Genomic DNA, 14,467 nt, shown 5'->3' on the forward strand with positions numbered 1-14,467 from the left:
AGAAACGCCACTGGAAGCTGGACGTAAGGTGTATGGAGAATATCACATCCAGCTGCAACTACACAGGAGTTCAGAAACGGGTTGTCAATACGCCTATGGATTTTGAGGTAGAATCTAGGGCTGCAATATTTACTCTTTCCAAAAGTGCTACGGCTTTGCTCATGACCATCTGTGGTCAGGAAGCTGTTTCTGTTTCACCCAGAGTACTCGGTGGCACTGCCTAGACACCCCATCTGGGGTGTAGCAACAAATCACACACAGGCACTCAGGCTCCCTCCTGCATTTGGTTCAGAAATTTTTTATCCAACAACGGATTTGGCCCCATCTCCCCAGACTGCTAAACACAAGCCTGGAGCAGCAAACCATGAAGTATTTATAAGGATTTCATGAAGCAGACATTTACTGAAGGCATCAGGTGCTTCTAAGTTGTGAACATCCTTCATAGGAAAACCTGGGAGACACACACCAAGACTGGCTTTGTTCTAATCCCATACTCTCTGTAACACTTTATCACCATTTACCTCTTAGGGTGACTGCCCCATCACCCAACTCTTCCCACACAACACAGACTTACCTATACCTCACAGGCTGAGAAGTTCTTACGACAAACCTGGTGTTCTTTTCCTCTCAAAAAGCAGAAGACTGTTCTAATGATCAATCTCCATTGCCTGGGGAATGTCATTCATGCTGACAAGTCCACCACTGTTCTGAAGATGTTGTTTCCCATTTCTTGAATTTCTTCTAGGCTTCTTCTGTCCTGCATTTCACCATTACCAGTCTGGATGGAGAGACCTTTCCTATTCCCTGCTCCAGATGAATAAGCAGAATTAGGAGAAGAAAAAAACCCAACCAACCCACCCCAAAAACCCAGATGATACCTACTATTCCCATCTAGGCGAGAAATGCTTCAGAGACGGAGCAAGCTGGATAGATTCGTAAATGCACCTGCTTTGTTAGGATGTGAAATTAATTCACATTACCTGTGCTCCCATAGACCATCTCTTAGCCTACAGGCACAAAAACTTGACCCCATATTTACACTATTTCTTTTTTATATAATTTCATGCCAGCAGCATGTTTTCCAACATGAACAGCACATTTGGCTCTTCCTCATCTTTGAGGAAAAGGTGCAGAGCCACTATTTCACAAAACCAGGAGACAAAGGAAGACCCTGAACACTACTGTGTGTGGAATATGGCACATCTTTATTTTCAGTAGTATAGGCAGTGACAAGAGAGATGTAATTGGCAGCCCTATTGCATTCCAGGAATGGTCACAGTGTCAGGGTACCAACCCCCTGTTAGGTATGACCCAGAACATCACCTCTCCTTCATTTCATTTCACCTCTCCCTCTTTCATCCAGTCCTACTCCTCCTCCTGTGGAGTGGTATTCCTTGGCTTTAGCCACGTGCTTCTCTTCTCTTTGAGCTGAAAAGTCAAGAGAATAAATAAATGAGCACTGGAAAAGTCACTAGGAAGTAAGCTGCTGATATTTAAAAGTAAAGGTCCCTATTCACAGGCTGATTTGGAGAATTGTTTTGGCATGTGCCTAAATCCAGCTGATCTCCACTAGGCATAAGAACACACCAAAACTCAAACATGCATTGAAGAGCCCTTTCTGAGTGAAACTACTTGCTCAAACTGTGAAATAAGTTAAAGGAACATATCCTACAGAAATTCCGTGTGTTCAGGACAGCTCTGGAACCCAGGAAATGGTGATAGCAGCAAGCTGACCCTGCAAACCAAAATGAAATCCGAGCCTGGGGAGATGACATCCAGATTTTCCTGTGAGCAGAAAGTGGATGCTTAGTGGTGCTGCAGGCAGGCAGCTTTTCAAATGGGCTCCACACATGGGAACAAACATGTCCAAAAGCCTCACACCCAACAGGGAGCTGCTGGGTGCTGAACACATCTGAAAATCTGGTGCTCGGGGTGGGCATGGAGCCCTGGTAAACCCAACTCCCAGCCCTGCCGAAAATCTGTCACCACATCATCAACGTTAAAAGACAGGTTTTTCAAATGGGAAAAGTGCGTTTATCACCCTCAGCAAACTCACGAACAACACAAGGCATAATTGCTCAAACGTCAAATAAAAATTCTTCTCTGAGTAAACACCACGCATGGACCTTTTTTGATCCCCAAATATGAATGTTTTGGAACAGGATGAGCATGTGGCTAGCGGGGCTGTAATGGAGAGTGCTTTGTAACCTTAACTATACCAGGCGTGATAAAGTGCCCGCTATCATGAAAAAAAGCTCATCTGAAAGACAGAGGGAAACCAGATGGGAAAAGAGCACAAACTCTCAGCAGGAATTTCAGGGAGGGGTTTTTGGGGCTTTTTGGTTCTTTTTTTTGATGGCTTTCAATTTTTGCACAATAAGGATCTCTCCCCATTGCTCGATGCTAAGCAGAACTATGGTCCCATGCACCTGAGGCGGTCAGAGGGCAAGGCTGAAAGGCCAGGTTTAGCTTCGGTGCCAGAGCTGCAGCCTCCCGTGACAGCGGGTACCTGTGAGCCCAGCCAAGGGGAGCACGCACCCACAGCCCTTCACCCCAGCGGGAACCCGAGGCTTCTGGGGCATCTACCTCAGTTATTGCTGACTGCAACACTTTTGCTACTTCTGATATTGCAATCCTTTCTGCTGCTCGGGCAAATGCTTCAGTAACGCTTTCCGCCTCTAGGTTTTCTGATGCTTCCACCACTATTGCTGCTGCTCCTTCAGGAGTGACCACCTTTCTACCCAGATCCGCTCCCTCTGGGCTTGCCACCTCCTCTGTTGCTGCTACTTTTTCTGCTCCTTCCACCTTGGCTCGTGATACTGTTGCACCCTTCTCTGCTCCCTGTGGTGCTGTGACATCCAGCGGTTCCATGTCCCCTGCGAGGTCACCAGTGGCCAGTGTAGCAGCAGGACCCTTCCCAGGGGACAGCACAGGCCTGCAGAGTCACAGAGCTGGCCTGGATCCTGTTGGTAGAAATAGAGTGTGTGAAGCAGCACAACTATAAACAAGTGCATTTCCTAGAGTCACTACAAGTGGACAGGTGACAGGTCCTGGAGCCAGCAAGGGCTGCTTTTCAACACCCTGTCTTTTCTGTAGAGACACAGAGCAAGAGGCTGGGACCCAGAGCATCTGTGTGGGAGCACAGCTTTGACTCTCGCTTGGAGCACCTCCTACAAAAAGAATCCAAGGGTCAACCCCACAGGTAGGGAATAGCAGGCCTGAGTCACACAGACATAATGTGTCTTCTCCCAAAGTTTCTGCCAACACGTTTCGTTTCTGACCTGAAACATCCTCCCTTCTTCAGTCTGTGCTCCCCATACACACCTAGGCTGTTGTGCTTCAAAATCTCTGCTGTCATGCTAAATTTTCAGTTGGCATGTTCTTCCCAATACCATGGGAGGACCATCAGCGCAGGTGACATTTTTACAATCAATTTATCATTTCTGGTAAACACACAAGGGACATTGTTAGAGGAGATCCATAACTGTCTAATATACATATATTGATCAACTTTCGTGTTAGAAAGATCCCCTGTAAAACATAGCTCTGCTGTCAGGTCAAAGCATAGGTTGCAGTGAAGTAAATGAGTAGTTCCCGTAACAAATGTTGAGAGGAGTCATACCATAGGATGCTGCTCCTTCTTAGCAATACCCCAGCCTAGAATTCAGGACACGTCTGAAAGGTGATACTGGATGGAATAAATTGTATGAAATCAGAATACAAGTTTAGGAGTCAGAAAGAGCCATCAGGTCTGCCCATACCCACTGGTTTGGGAAAAAAAGAATTACCATTTGATTAATTCCCTTGTGTTTTGTCCCATCTCTCCCACAGAGACCACCACAGGCACTGGATTAACACACAACTAACTTTTGGGCATATGACTACACAGCAATACAAAGGGATTCCTATAGCATGGAGGCATCTTCACACTCGCTGTAACCCTGCCAGCACACCACCAGGGTTTGGCACAGCTCACCAACCCCCTGCACACCTCCGTGGGCAGTCCCAAGAAAAGGACAAGTAACACTTGTCAGATGTGCGGAGCAACTGTGATCGGCAGGGGACCCTGATGCAAGCACACGGAGGATACTGGCTGTTCCCAGCTCACACATGCTCTACAAACCACTAGCAGGGAACTGGGGCAGGCCTGATGAAATAGTGATGACACCGCTGCTCAATGCCATTTAGCATCAGTAATTGAAAAAGGGGAGGAAAAATAAGGTGGAACGCTATGAAAGGACAGGATGGAATAAACAAGAGTTGCTGGGGTAAGGAAAGGGGGAAAATGGTAGAGAGAAAAGGGAAAAGGAGAGCTAAGAAGCTAGAGAGAAAAAAGCGGAGAAGAGGAAAGCAGGCTGCGGATCACCACTGCTAAAAGGAGAGCTGTGCCCAACTACACTTAAGAGAGAAGCCCGGGGGTCGAAAGGCACCTGAAGCACCCCGCCACGCACACCTACATCCTTGTGGACACAAGTCAGTCACTTCTCATGCCACTGAACAAGCTACCTGCATATCTGCTTCATTAAATAGTAACCCTGTAGGTCTGCTGACAAGAACATACTTCTCTCTCCTTTGGTAATTAGCCCTGAAGGGTGGTCATGCTCACTGGCCATGAAACGCTGCAACAAGCAGCCTTTTCATGCCACAAGCTTTACCTTTGTCCCTGTCTGTTCCCATCAGCCTGGTAAAGGCAGGCGTGATGCCTGCCTGACACCGGCGCTCCTCGGCCGCATTCATGCTCTCCCCCTGCTGAGACGGGCACAGACGTCTCTCAACAGGGCAGATATGAGCTTGCTGGGACAGTTGGCCAGTGACCACACAAAACTGGGAACTTTCATCCTTTTCCTTCTGCTTGGGAAAAAACAAGGGCAGGCTCAGGAGCGGCAATTCGCTGCCATTTGGTTTGAGACAGCTGCAATTCAATACGCTGGGAAGAGGAAGGGTCTGACGAGGCTCCGGAGATACAGGAGAGGAAGCACAGGGTTTTGTGTGAGGAGCTGGACAGGAACTGAAGACTCAGCCCCCCTGCAGAAGGGCTGGGCACGCTGTTTGCTCAGCAGACCTCATCCCAGGCTTGAGCAACTTTCTCTCATTTATGCCACTGTGGGCAGGACTTCTCTGCCCACTGCACATGCCAGTCACGGCAAGGCTCTGACCCCAGGTAGTGATAGAGTCATAAAAGCAATAAAAGACCCAAATCTATTTTAACAAATGTAAAACACCTCCCGAAGTTCCTGCAATGTGGGCTGAGTTAAGCTAAAGCTGTTGTGAACTCAGTGTAAGGGATAAAAATGTTTTTTTTACAAAAAATTACTCTCCTTGTCAAAAAACAAAGGAGGCAAGTTAGTAACACTTACCCCTTCCAAAGACATTGGGAGCCTGAAAAGAAGCATGCATAGCCCAAAGCTCTAGCTCTATAATCACATTTCCCCTGCAAAATATTTTGGAGATAAATTCCAGGCAACACAGCAAGGAGAACATTGCAAAGATTAAAAACAAACGTATTCCCAGTAATTCTGGGCAGCCTGCTCCAGCGGTGAGACTATGGACCTGGAAATGAACCTTCAGCTGTGCTCCGAGTTGAGATAAGACCTTGAGTAAGTCCCACCTGCCTTTCTGGCCTGCAGTCCCTCAACTATAATACTCTGCAGTGGCAAGAGCTGATAATTAGCAAAGGTTGTTCCTTACGTTACGGTGTCTGAGGTCTGGTCACTGCACGTATGACTTTTCCAAGCAGCTTGCTGCCTGCACAGTTTTTGTATACAGGCATATTAGCATTTTGACCCACATTTGCATGGGGGCCAATTTAACCACATAACCTCCAATTTAACCTCATAAATTGCCTCTAAACCACCAGCGTATTTACCCTGGCTGTCCCCAAGAGAAAGGCTGGCAGGCTTTTGGATCAAGCCACCGCTCAGCCGCACCGCATTGTCAAAGTCCACCACTTCTCTGCCCAGATCCCTGCAATGCCAGGCCTGCTGCCTAAGAGCTTTCCCAACCTAACCTGCTTTTTCTAAGCAGTCGCATATCTTGCTCAAGACTAACATTTAGGTGCCTCCTATCTCTCGTACAAGCCCTGCTTCCTTCCATCAGAGCCCAGGCTGAGGTCTGTTTTCCACTTCACTTTGATTTTATTCATTCAGGGAAGTGGTTTGCAAAGCCCCTTGTTAAAATCTCTCCTACCACTTGGCACTCGTGTAGTTTGCCCCCAGCCCATTTATGTCTGACTAATGTTCATTGCTTCAAAATGAGTTTCAAGCTAATGCTGTGTCTCCCAATTAAATGTTTGATGGAATGACATCAAAACCAAAACAGACAGAAAAAAATTATTTCCCTTTGATAGGCTGACCACGTTGTATAAAACTCACTATTATAAGACTCTGATTGCTTAGAATTTTGCCAGACTTTAATCTTTTGAATTAAAGTTACCCATGTTGGTTGTCTGCCCCAGCTGGAATTTGGGCTGAAAATTTCAGCCGATGCAATTCATCCGCTACAGAAAAATTGTTTACCTAAGTTAAAAAAAAAACCAAACACAGAGCCCACCCACCACCTCCCGCCTAAAACTGGTATCTCTTTGCAAGCATTTGGTTGAACAATCTCAATGCTATACTTTGGAGCACTCATTAAATTTTGGCAGGAAGGTCATGATGGTGCCAGGGAATAACTTTTAACAGGGAGAGTAACACACTTTTGGCCACACTATGATCCCCTGAGAAAGCAGTTTGCACATGCTCTGTAGCAATCTGCGATAGTTTGGCAGCAAAAATGTTTTGCAAAGATCTGACTTCAAAATCTGAATATTCTTTTTGTGCAGTTTTGGTTTTCTTTAATGTAATCTATAAAAATAGCCAGTGACCTTTACTGACATCTAAACAGACTCCTGGTTTCCTTCCATGGTTTGAAGACTTAAATAATAGCCCCAAAGAAATGACTCACTACTACTCTACACACACACACACACGTACTCCATGCCTGAGAAATGGCTGGTTGTTGGTCAGCAGGAACAAGAAGGACATTCACAGAGGTCCAATGTGTGGTGGGTTCAGGCAATTTGGGGGATTCAGGTATGAGAAGCCCGAGATGCAGCAATCCAGCGTCCCCCCAGCCACTGCTCCACACACTGAGCAGTGTGAGGATGCCCACAAGTTTTGTGTGAAAGATAACACGGGAAAAAACACTCTGGGTTGCCGGGGGACTTGGTGGCTACCCTCACTGAGCTCTCAGCATAACACTTGCCATGCACCAAGTCTCTCAACTTCTTAGCACAAGTTGCTAAAGTCTTTCAGCACGGCAGAGTGGAGGATTTGTGCTCCCAAACCAGACTATTCCTATAGGCAGGGCAGGAGCATTAAATTACCCTTGTTCTTAAAGGAGGAACATTTCAGAATCTTACTAGGCAAAGTCCACCTGACACCAGCTTTTAACATATGTACATAACCTCAGCCAGAAAGAAACCTTCAACAGCTCAGCTGGTGGAACTGTTGCCTTTAGACCACAAGCAATGTGTTTGAAACCTGAGAGAGGAAATACGCAGGTTTCTGAATAAATCAGGATTCTGGAAGTGGGGTCAACCTCCTGGCTGACGGTCACAATATGACAGCGGCCAGCATTCAGGGAAAGCGGGCAGTTTGCAAGTGAGTTATGCTGTGGCTCTGAAACCCCTGTCTCCTAAGACCTTCTTTTCTATATGCCTGCCAAAGCTGCTATTTACCCAACACAGCCGTAGCACTTGGGTCATTAAACAATACTGATGGCAATGCCCGGGGAACTCCAAGCACCTATTGTAGGATCACTGAATTCCTCCTTTGATCACCATGGTCAGAAATATCTGATTTTTATCACTCTTTAATAGCTCCCAATCAGCTCTGAGAAGTTACCACAATAGTCATGGCAGAACCTTTGTCAGGCCAGGGTAATCATTGACAAAACCAGAACAGCAGATCTCACTGGCTCAGCATTGTCAGTCATATGTGACCTTCTGCATGGACATGCCACCCCAGGGACAGGGTTTCAGCTTCCATGTTGAAGACTACTCTGCCTGTGTCAGAGCAGAAAAGGCTGTAAACGTAAAAGCCATTTTCTGAGCTTCCTGCAAAGATTAAATGAGAAGAAAATTTGAAGCACATTTAAGTCATTTCTGGAGGACACACACTCCTAAGCATAAAATAGGAACTTTCATATGTTGCTGCTAGATCCTTCGAAAGAAACATTTTTCCCACACCTAAGACACAGACTCTTCCTCATAAAATTCTGCCACCTTTTATCTGGGTCCCAGATGGTGCTTACAAATAATCTAGCACTATTTTGTAGTCACTGTTACGACCTAGAGATACTCGTACTATCTTCACCTCTGCTGAGATGGTCTAATTGACAGGTATGTAACTAAACCCCAAGCAGCTGTTTATTCAGCATGTGCTTAACATTGGAAGCTTCTGTTTCAGACTTGAAGGGCTCATATGCCTCAAAGTTTGCTTAAGATCTCCAGCCGTACTAGTTTGTCCAATAAAAGACATTCTCTCTACCTCTAAGCCTTGTCCAGCAGCAGAGTTGTATCTTGTCTGATTGCAAAATTTGTCAGTTGAAAGGAAATGAAAACCCAGTGCTCTGATGAATGCTTTTGAAAACAAAACGTTCAAAAGAAAGTAATCTGAAATCGAGTTTATAAACCCCAAGAAATTATAGAAATTAGTATTATTTTACAAATATCTTGGGTTTTGTATGCTGGTATGTTGCTCTCAGGAGGCTTTCTTAGCCTTGAAAGCTCCTAAGAAACTCTCAAGAACCAAAACTACCCGAAGTGAGCTTTAGGACCAAGACTTCTGCAGGTGAGGGAGACATACCAACACCTATGACTTTCTGTTTCAGTGAAAATTAAAAAGGTCATCCTTGGGTTTGGATGCATTCTATAAAACTAGTGATGATTATAACTCAGTTGCAACATATTTAATGAATCACAGTGAGCAGCTGACAGACAGGTCACTTCAGCAGAGGAAAGATCCAATTTGCAATGGCCATTTGAAGAGGAAGCATTTTTAGGTAATCACAAGTAACATAATTACATGATTAGTGTCCTAGTTTGTAGGTAGTCAAAACCTAGTAATAATACATATAATAACCTGTCTAATCCAACTTTTTAATGTGTAGTTATAACCCCATTTTCAGATACAAATTTCTATTACCTCACTGGTGATATACGCTCTGGGAATTTTCGGATTGGCACTAACGCACAGACAGTGTCTGGAGGCAATACAGGGGATTCGAGGGGCAGCTGCACAGTGTATTGGCCAACTTAGGTGCCTTTCTAAAGGATTAAAAAATAAACTGGAATTTACAAGACTTGCATGTTCCCGAGGAGTGAGAAAAAAGGGGAAAATCACATAATTCTAAATGAAGCCCGTGGAGTAGGCAGGTTGGTTAAGCAACCTAGGAAAGGTGAAACAAAAAACAAAGAGTGTATTCACTTCACCTAAGACAGCAGCTGCGTGTTCTGGTGGAAGTGCTGGTTTCCTGCCTCTACCGTGCACACATTCATGTCCCTCAGTAACAGATCACAAACCTATCAGTCCAATTACTTTGTCTTCTATAGTTTATGAAAGCGTAAGGATTTTCATTCTCTGGTGCATTTTGGAATTTTGCAGAATTTCAGTGCTCCTACTCAAGTCAGCCATGCAACCAGATGATTAAGCTAGATTCCCTTAAAAGAAAACCTTTATTCAATACTTAAACAAGAACATTGAACTCTAAAACTTTAAAGTGTTATTTAATGACGGTTATGGCAGTATGAGATCCAGATGCAAGCTGCTCCGTGCTGTCCAAGCTCAGCTTCCCAGGAGTGATGCTCTGTATGACATAAACCCTCCCAGCACCAAGTCTGACAGCACAGAGCAGCTCCACAATGTTTCTGGAGGTCGAGTCCTCGACCCAACATACAGCCAGAGAGAACATCCTTATCCTTTTGCTCTGGGTGGGACAGAGGGACCGACACTCCCCTTCATTAGCTCCTTAACAAAAGTAGCCTTATGTTATGTCAGCCACTAAATTGCATCAAACTGCAGCGGCTCTCAGAGCTGCTTTTGGGCTCTGTCTCTTACCACTGAAGCCACTGAGCATCTTGCTAAGTAGCAAATGGGAAAAGGCACAAACAAAGAATAACTGAACCTCTTCCAGAAAGCAGCTGTCTCAGGGTTGGAAAGTAATGTCTGTTAATAGTCAGTCAATAACATAATTTAGGAGTAATAAAGAACGAACACGCATTCTCTTAGGAATTGGTAGTGTATGGATGCACCAAGCTTTTAATTCAGTGAGCTCTAATTACTGAAAAACCCGCAGAAGCAAGTAGCCAGATCACTCTCACACCTGAAAAGCTCTCCTTTAATCATCACACCGCATCAGAGAAGCAGAGTTAGAAAAATTCAAGCAAATCCCTACTGGATTCTTAAAGGAAGCTCTAATCCGATCCTACCATCTACTGAGAAATTATGTTTTTGAAGGAAAAGGATCTGCCTCCCATCACAGAAGTTTCCTCCAGCATCTCAGCTGAGCCAAGTGCAAATGAAACCTTGAACCTATGCCCAGCATGATCATCAGGAATCGAAGCTTTCAAATTAGGACAACATAAGAGATGCCAATAAAAATTTCTTTACCACAAGCCCTGTTCCGATGCATAAATCTTGCCCTGCTTCCCTTCCAGCCCAGCTAAAACCTGGGCTATGCCAAATCCCCGGGGAGACGCCACTCACAGCATTTCTGACACAAGCCAGGGAGCAGTTGAAATCACAAAAGACAGTTCTCACGAGAATCTCAGATCAAAGAAACCCACCTCCGTTTGCACGAACTTTTAGATAAACATTCAAAAAAAGTTTAAAGTTCACTAAGGGACTGACCCTTTTCAGCAATCACCCTCACGCAAATCCTATATTTGCTATTTGTCTTTATGGGTGGTAAGGTCTTCAGGGCAGGCACCAGGACTTGTATGCATTAGTAAAATGCCAGCACCATCAGCCTCTGGTTCTAAATGGAGCCTGTGTGTCCTGCCACAGTATAAATAAGATTTGTAACCTGTCCAGCTCCAACACATGACATCGTGATGACCCTCCCCTCATCTGTCTGTGCTACTCTAGGTTATTGAAGTCAAATTTGGTGAGTTTTAACACGTGGAAGTGAATCATACATGCAATGTTCAAATGATTAGAGTGGAAAGTGAGACACACCATCAGGTCATATGAGAAAAAAAGTGAAAAGTTTGCAGCAAACCTCATCTATCTCTCATTCCTCCTTTGCTTTAACCACCAGACATTCTCCATTCAATTACATGTTACCTTCTCTGAGATGTCAATTAGACCCAAAGTACTCCCAGAGACACGACTGCAGCACAGAAACGTTCTAGGAGAAACACACTTTTGCCTCAACACCCTATGTCTAGTAAAAGATATAAAAAGAACTAAAAATCCTGTGATGACAAGCTAGGTTCAGGCATCCTAACTAAGAGCTCAAAACCTCAGTCTTACCCCTGTATTAAAAGCCAGCAGCTTTTTTGAGTCACAAAGACTCAAACCGTAGATTATCTTCAGGGTTATTGTGATGTGACTATGAAGCTTTCTCATCAGGCTGCCAGTGGCAGGGGGGAAAGCTTTCTGAATCAGGCCCTTATCATTTATACCACATTACAATCCAAAATGAAAAATGACTTGCTCCAGATTTGATAGAATAAAGCATCTTGAGATGCCACAGAAGTACCCAATTTTCAATAAAGACATTAAACCTAAGCTTCAAAAAAAGGGAATAATTACATCGGTTTTTGCTTTGAGTTCTAATGTTAAAAGTGTCAATTTAGAAAACTAGGTGAACATCCACAATTCCTAAGCAGACTGCAGCTAATTAGACCCCTTTTGATCTTTTATTTTGCCTAGAAGCTTATTTAACAACTTTACACAAAACTCAAGGTTTTGACACACTAGTGAACTGGGGGAGGGGGAAGATCGTAGAAAAGAAAAAATTTCTCTGCTGTTTGCTAAGGTAGGAGGCTCGGCACTTCCTCAAGCACGTGTGCTGTCAGCAAACCCGCGGAAACTTTCTAGTGATGAGAGCGACTGCCCCTTATTTGAGCTGTCTGGATGGAGACACGATAGAGAATAAAATATTAAAAACTAAATCAAAGCACAGAGTTGTTACTAATGCTCCAGCTTTACGTACACAATTTGTGCACGTGAATTACTGTTTTAGGTGAAGGATGACAACACAGAAGACTAAACATGATGTCTCCAGAGCAAAGGGATGGGTTGCCTTTAACTGCCACTGCAAATAAACTAGGCAGTGGCTTGGTAGCATTCTTCAAAACAACTGTGCAGTGCAGAGAGCAGGCGGCACTGCAGCTTCCTACCTGAGCTTCCCATTGCAGACGGTGGTCCAACGGGGTCGGGAGCAGACCTGGACACAGCAGCAGAGCCCATACTGTGCTGTGCTGCACCAAAACAAATCTTTGAGTTGACTCCATCTTGGGGCAGTGGAAGGGAACAATTTCTGCAGGTCCTTTCCAGCCCTCCTTCCCATGAAGGACTGACATTAAAAGAACTGCGAGGGCCAGATGACAGAAGCCATCAGACCTTTGGCACTCATCGTTTCTGTGACCAGATCGTATCTCCTCTCTCTGTAACAAGAGAGAGACAGACCTCCACATCTCCCAGGAACTCACCACAGCAGTGAAGTCAGGATTGCTAAAGGCAAAAAGCTCCTTGCCCTGTCCTGAAATGAGACAATACTATTAGACCTGGAGGACCCAGGTTGTTAGGCTCGTGCATGCAGAACCTGAGGACCAGGGAGCCAGACTGATCCAAGAATGACTAATCACAGCCTGGGAAAGCAGCGACTTATTTCTGGACAGGAAAGATTATTTTTGTCCTATATCATTGCTTCATCCCTTGTAGTAAAGCATAGGGGACTTTATCAACATTATTAACTGCCATGCAGCTAAGGGGAGAGCGGCGCTGCACGCAGCCCGAGAGGGAATGTCTTCAGCAGCCTCTGGATTTCCTGCAGCCGTGGATGAGCAGGAACAGCATGGGGCTGGGTCCTGCCCCGGCCAGTGGGAAACACCTAGAAACTTGAAGTCCTGTGTAAACTGGCTTTTAGATGGTTTGGCAAAGGGGGCAGTCCTGTTGGAGGGGGGGTTATGGCCCATTACACTAAATAACACCTAGGGTTAAGTGTAACCATGTGAAGGTCAGATGTGCACTGCTAGATGGTTGCCCTGGCACATGAGAGACCTCAGTTTGTCCATGGAGAATGGAGAACACCCATATCCTTCCCCTGGGAAGTAGCAGGAAGACTGGCACACAAGAGTTTCTAAAACCCTTTGAGCTCCTGAGATAAAGTTGTTTAGAGACAGCAGTGATGCTGCACAGGGGTCAAGAAACAGCCAACAGAAGCAGCGAAGAGGCAGTCCACCCCCCTCCTCCCCTTCTTTCCTCCAGAGCAAAAGAGCTGGTACTAACACCCTCCCTCCGCAGCATACCTGCAAAAGGAGACCATACCCACTGCGGATAATCCCCATCCTGCCTGGGCATCCCGGTGGCTGTCTCTGCAGTCTTTGGCAGAGGATGACAGTTCTGCAGTATCCACTTATGCTGCAGTATCCCTCCCACCCCCCTGGGGAGAGGGACAGCCCTGGAAGCAGGAAGCTGGGCTAGGAAGCAGGGCACGGAGAAGGAAGAATGACACAGAGGAAAGAGACAGGGGATGGAGGGAATGAGCTGCTTCAAACAGCATAGCTGTGTCTGCAACAGAGAGCTGGATAGGTTTGAAATCACCATAACCATCTGGATTTACCGATTCAGCTGTGTTAATCTCTCTAACAGTAACAAACCTGGCACCTGGTCTAAACCTCAGTCAAATGCTAGTAGAACAAATTCCTTGTTCAAGCAGGAATAAACATGCTGGTGACAGCTCTCAGCCCCCACTGAGCTGTTACAGCCTCCCCTCACCCATTCTATGCAACCACATACCCACCCAGAGGACCCCAACCACAGCCCTAAGCTGTGCTCTGACTCTCCCACCCCAGACTCACATCATTAAGGAAAGGTTAAACCACTGCCTCCAAATTTCGTGAAAAATTGGTCTTCCTCACCTATGTCAGAGGCCATCCTGGCTTGCAACTTTACTTCCTTTTCTCCCCGCTCTCCTCCAGGTGCATCAGCTGGATGGGGCTTCAACAGAGGAAGGGAAGAAGGAAGTGATCACAGACGGTACCCACACAACAGCAGCAGAGCTATCTCACCCCTCACACTGCATGCTGCAATATTAATGATTTCAAAGAAAACCGTTAGCGAAACTAAGAGCTTAATGTAGTAAGAAAAATCGATACTGTGCTCAAGAAAATCCCCTGGTGCTGGAGACTTTAAAGCATCACTCAGGTAGACAGCACCAGGGCATCCCTTCCAGTAGCGGCAGCCCATCAGACCATTAG

The 14,467-nt window shown here is 45.5% G+C and overlaps 1 long non-coding RNA gene across 2 annotated transcripts; it reads right to left on the minus strand.

The window, feature by feature from the left end:
- Positions 1-1,184: 1,184 nt before the first annotated feature.
- On the minus strand, positions 1,185-14,260 carry LOC119147805. 2 transcript variants are annotated; one of them, XR_005104157.1, is made up of 3 exons: positions 14,129-14,260; positions 2,587-2,963; positions 1,185-1,428 (listed from the first exon to the last, which is right to left on the minus strand). It is a non-coding gene; the product is annotated as an uncharacterized LOC119147805 (long non-coding RNA). The 2 variants fall into 2 exon arrangements; XR_005104156.1 differs by lacking the exon at positions 14,129-14,260 and adding an exon at positions 10,650-10,784.
- Positions 14,261-14,467: the final 207 nt, after the last annotated feature.

Source organism: Falco rusticolus, chromosome 4, assembly GCF_015220075.1.
Source record: "Falco rusticolus isolate bFalRus1 chromosome 4, bFalRus1.pri, whole genome shotgun sequence".
NCBI lineage: Eukaryota > Metazoa > Chordata > Aves > Falconiformes > Falconidae > Falco > Falco rusticolus.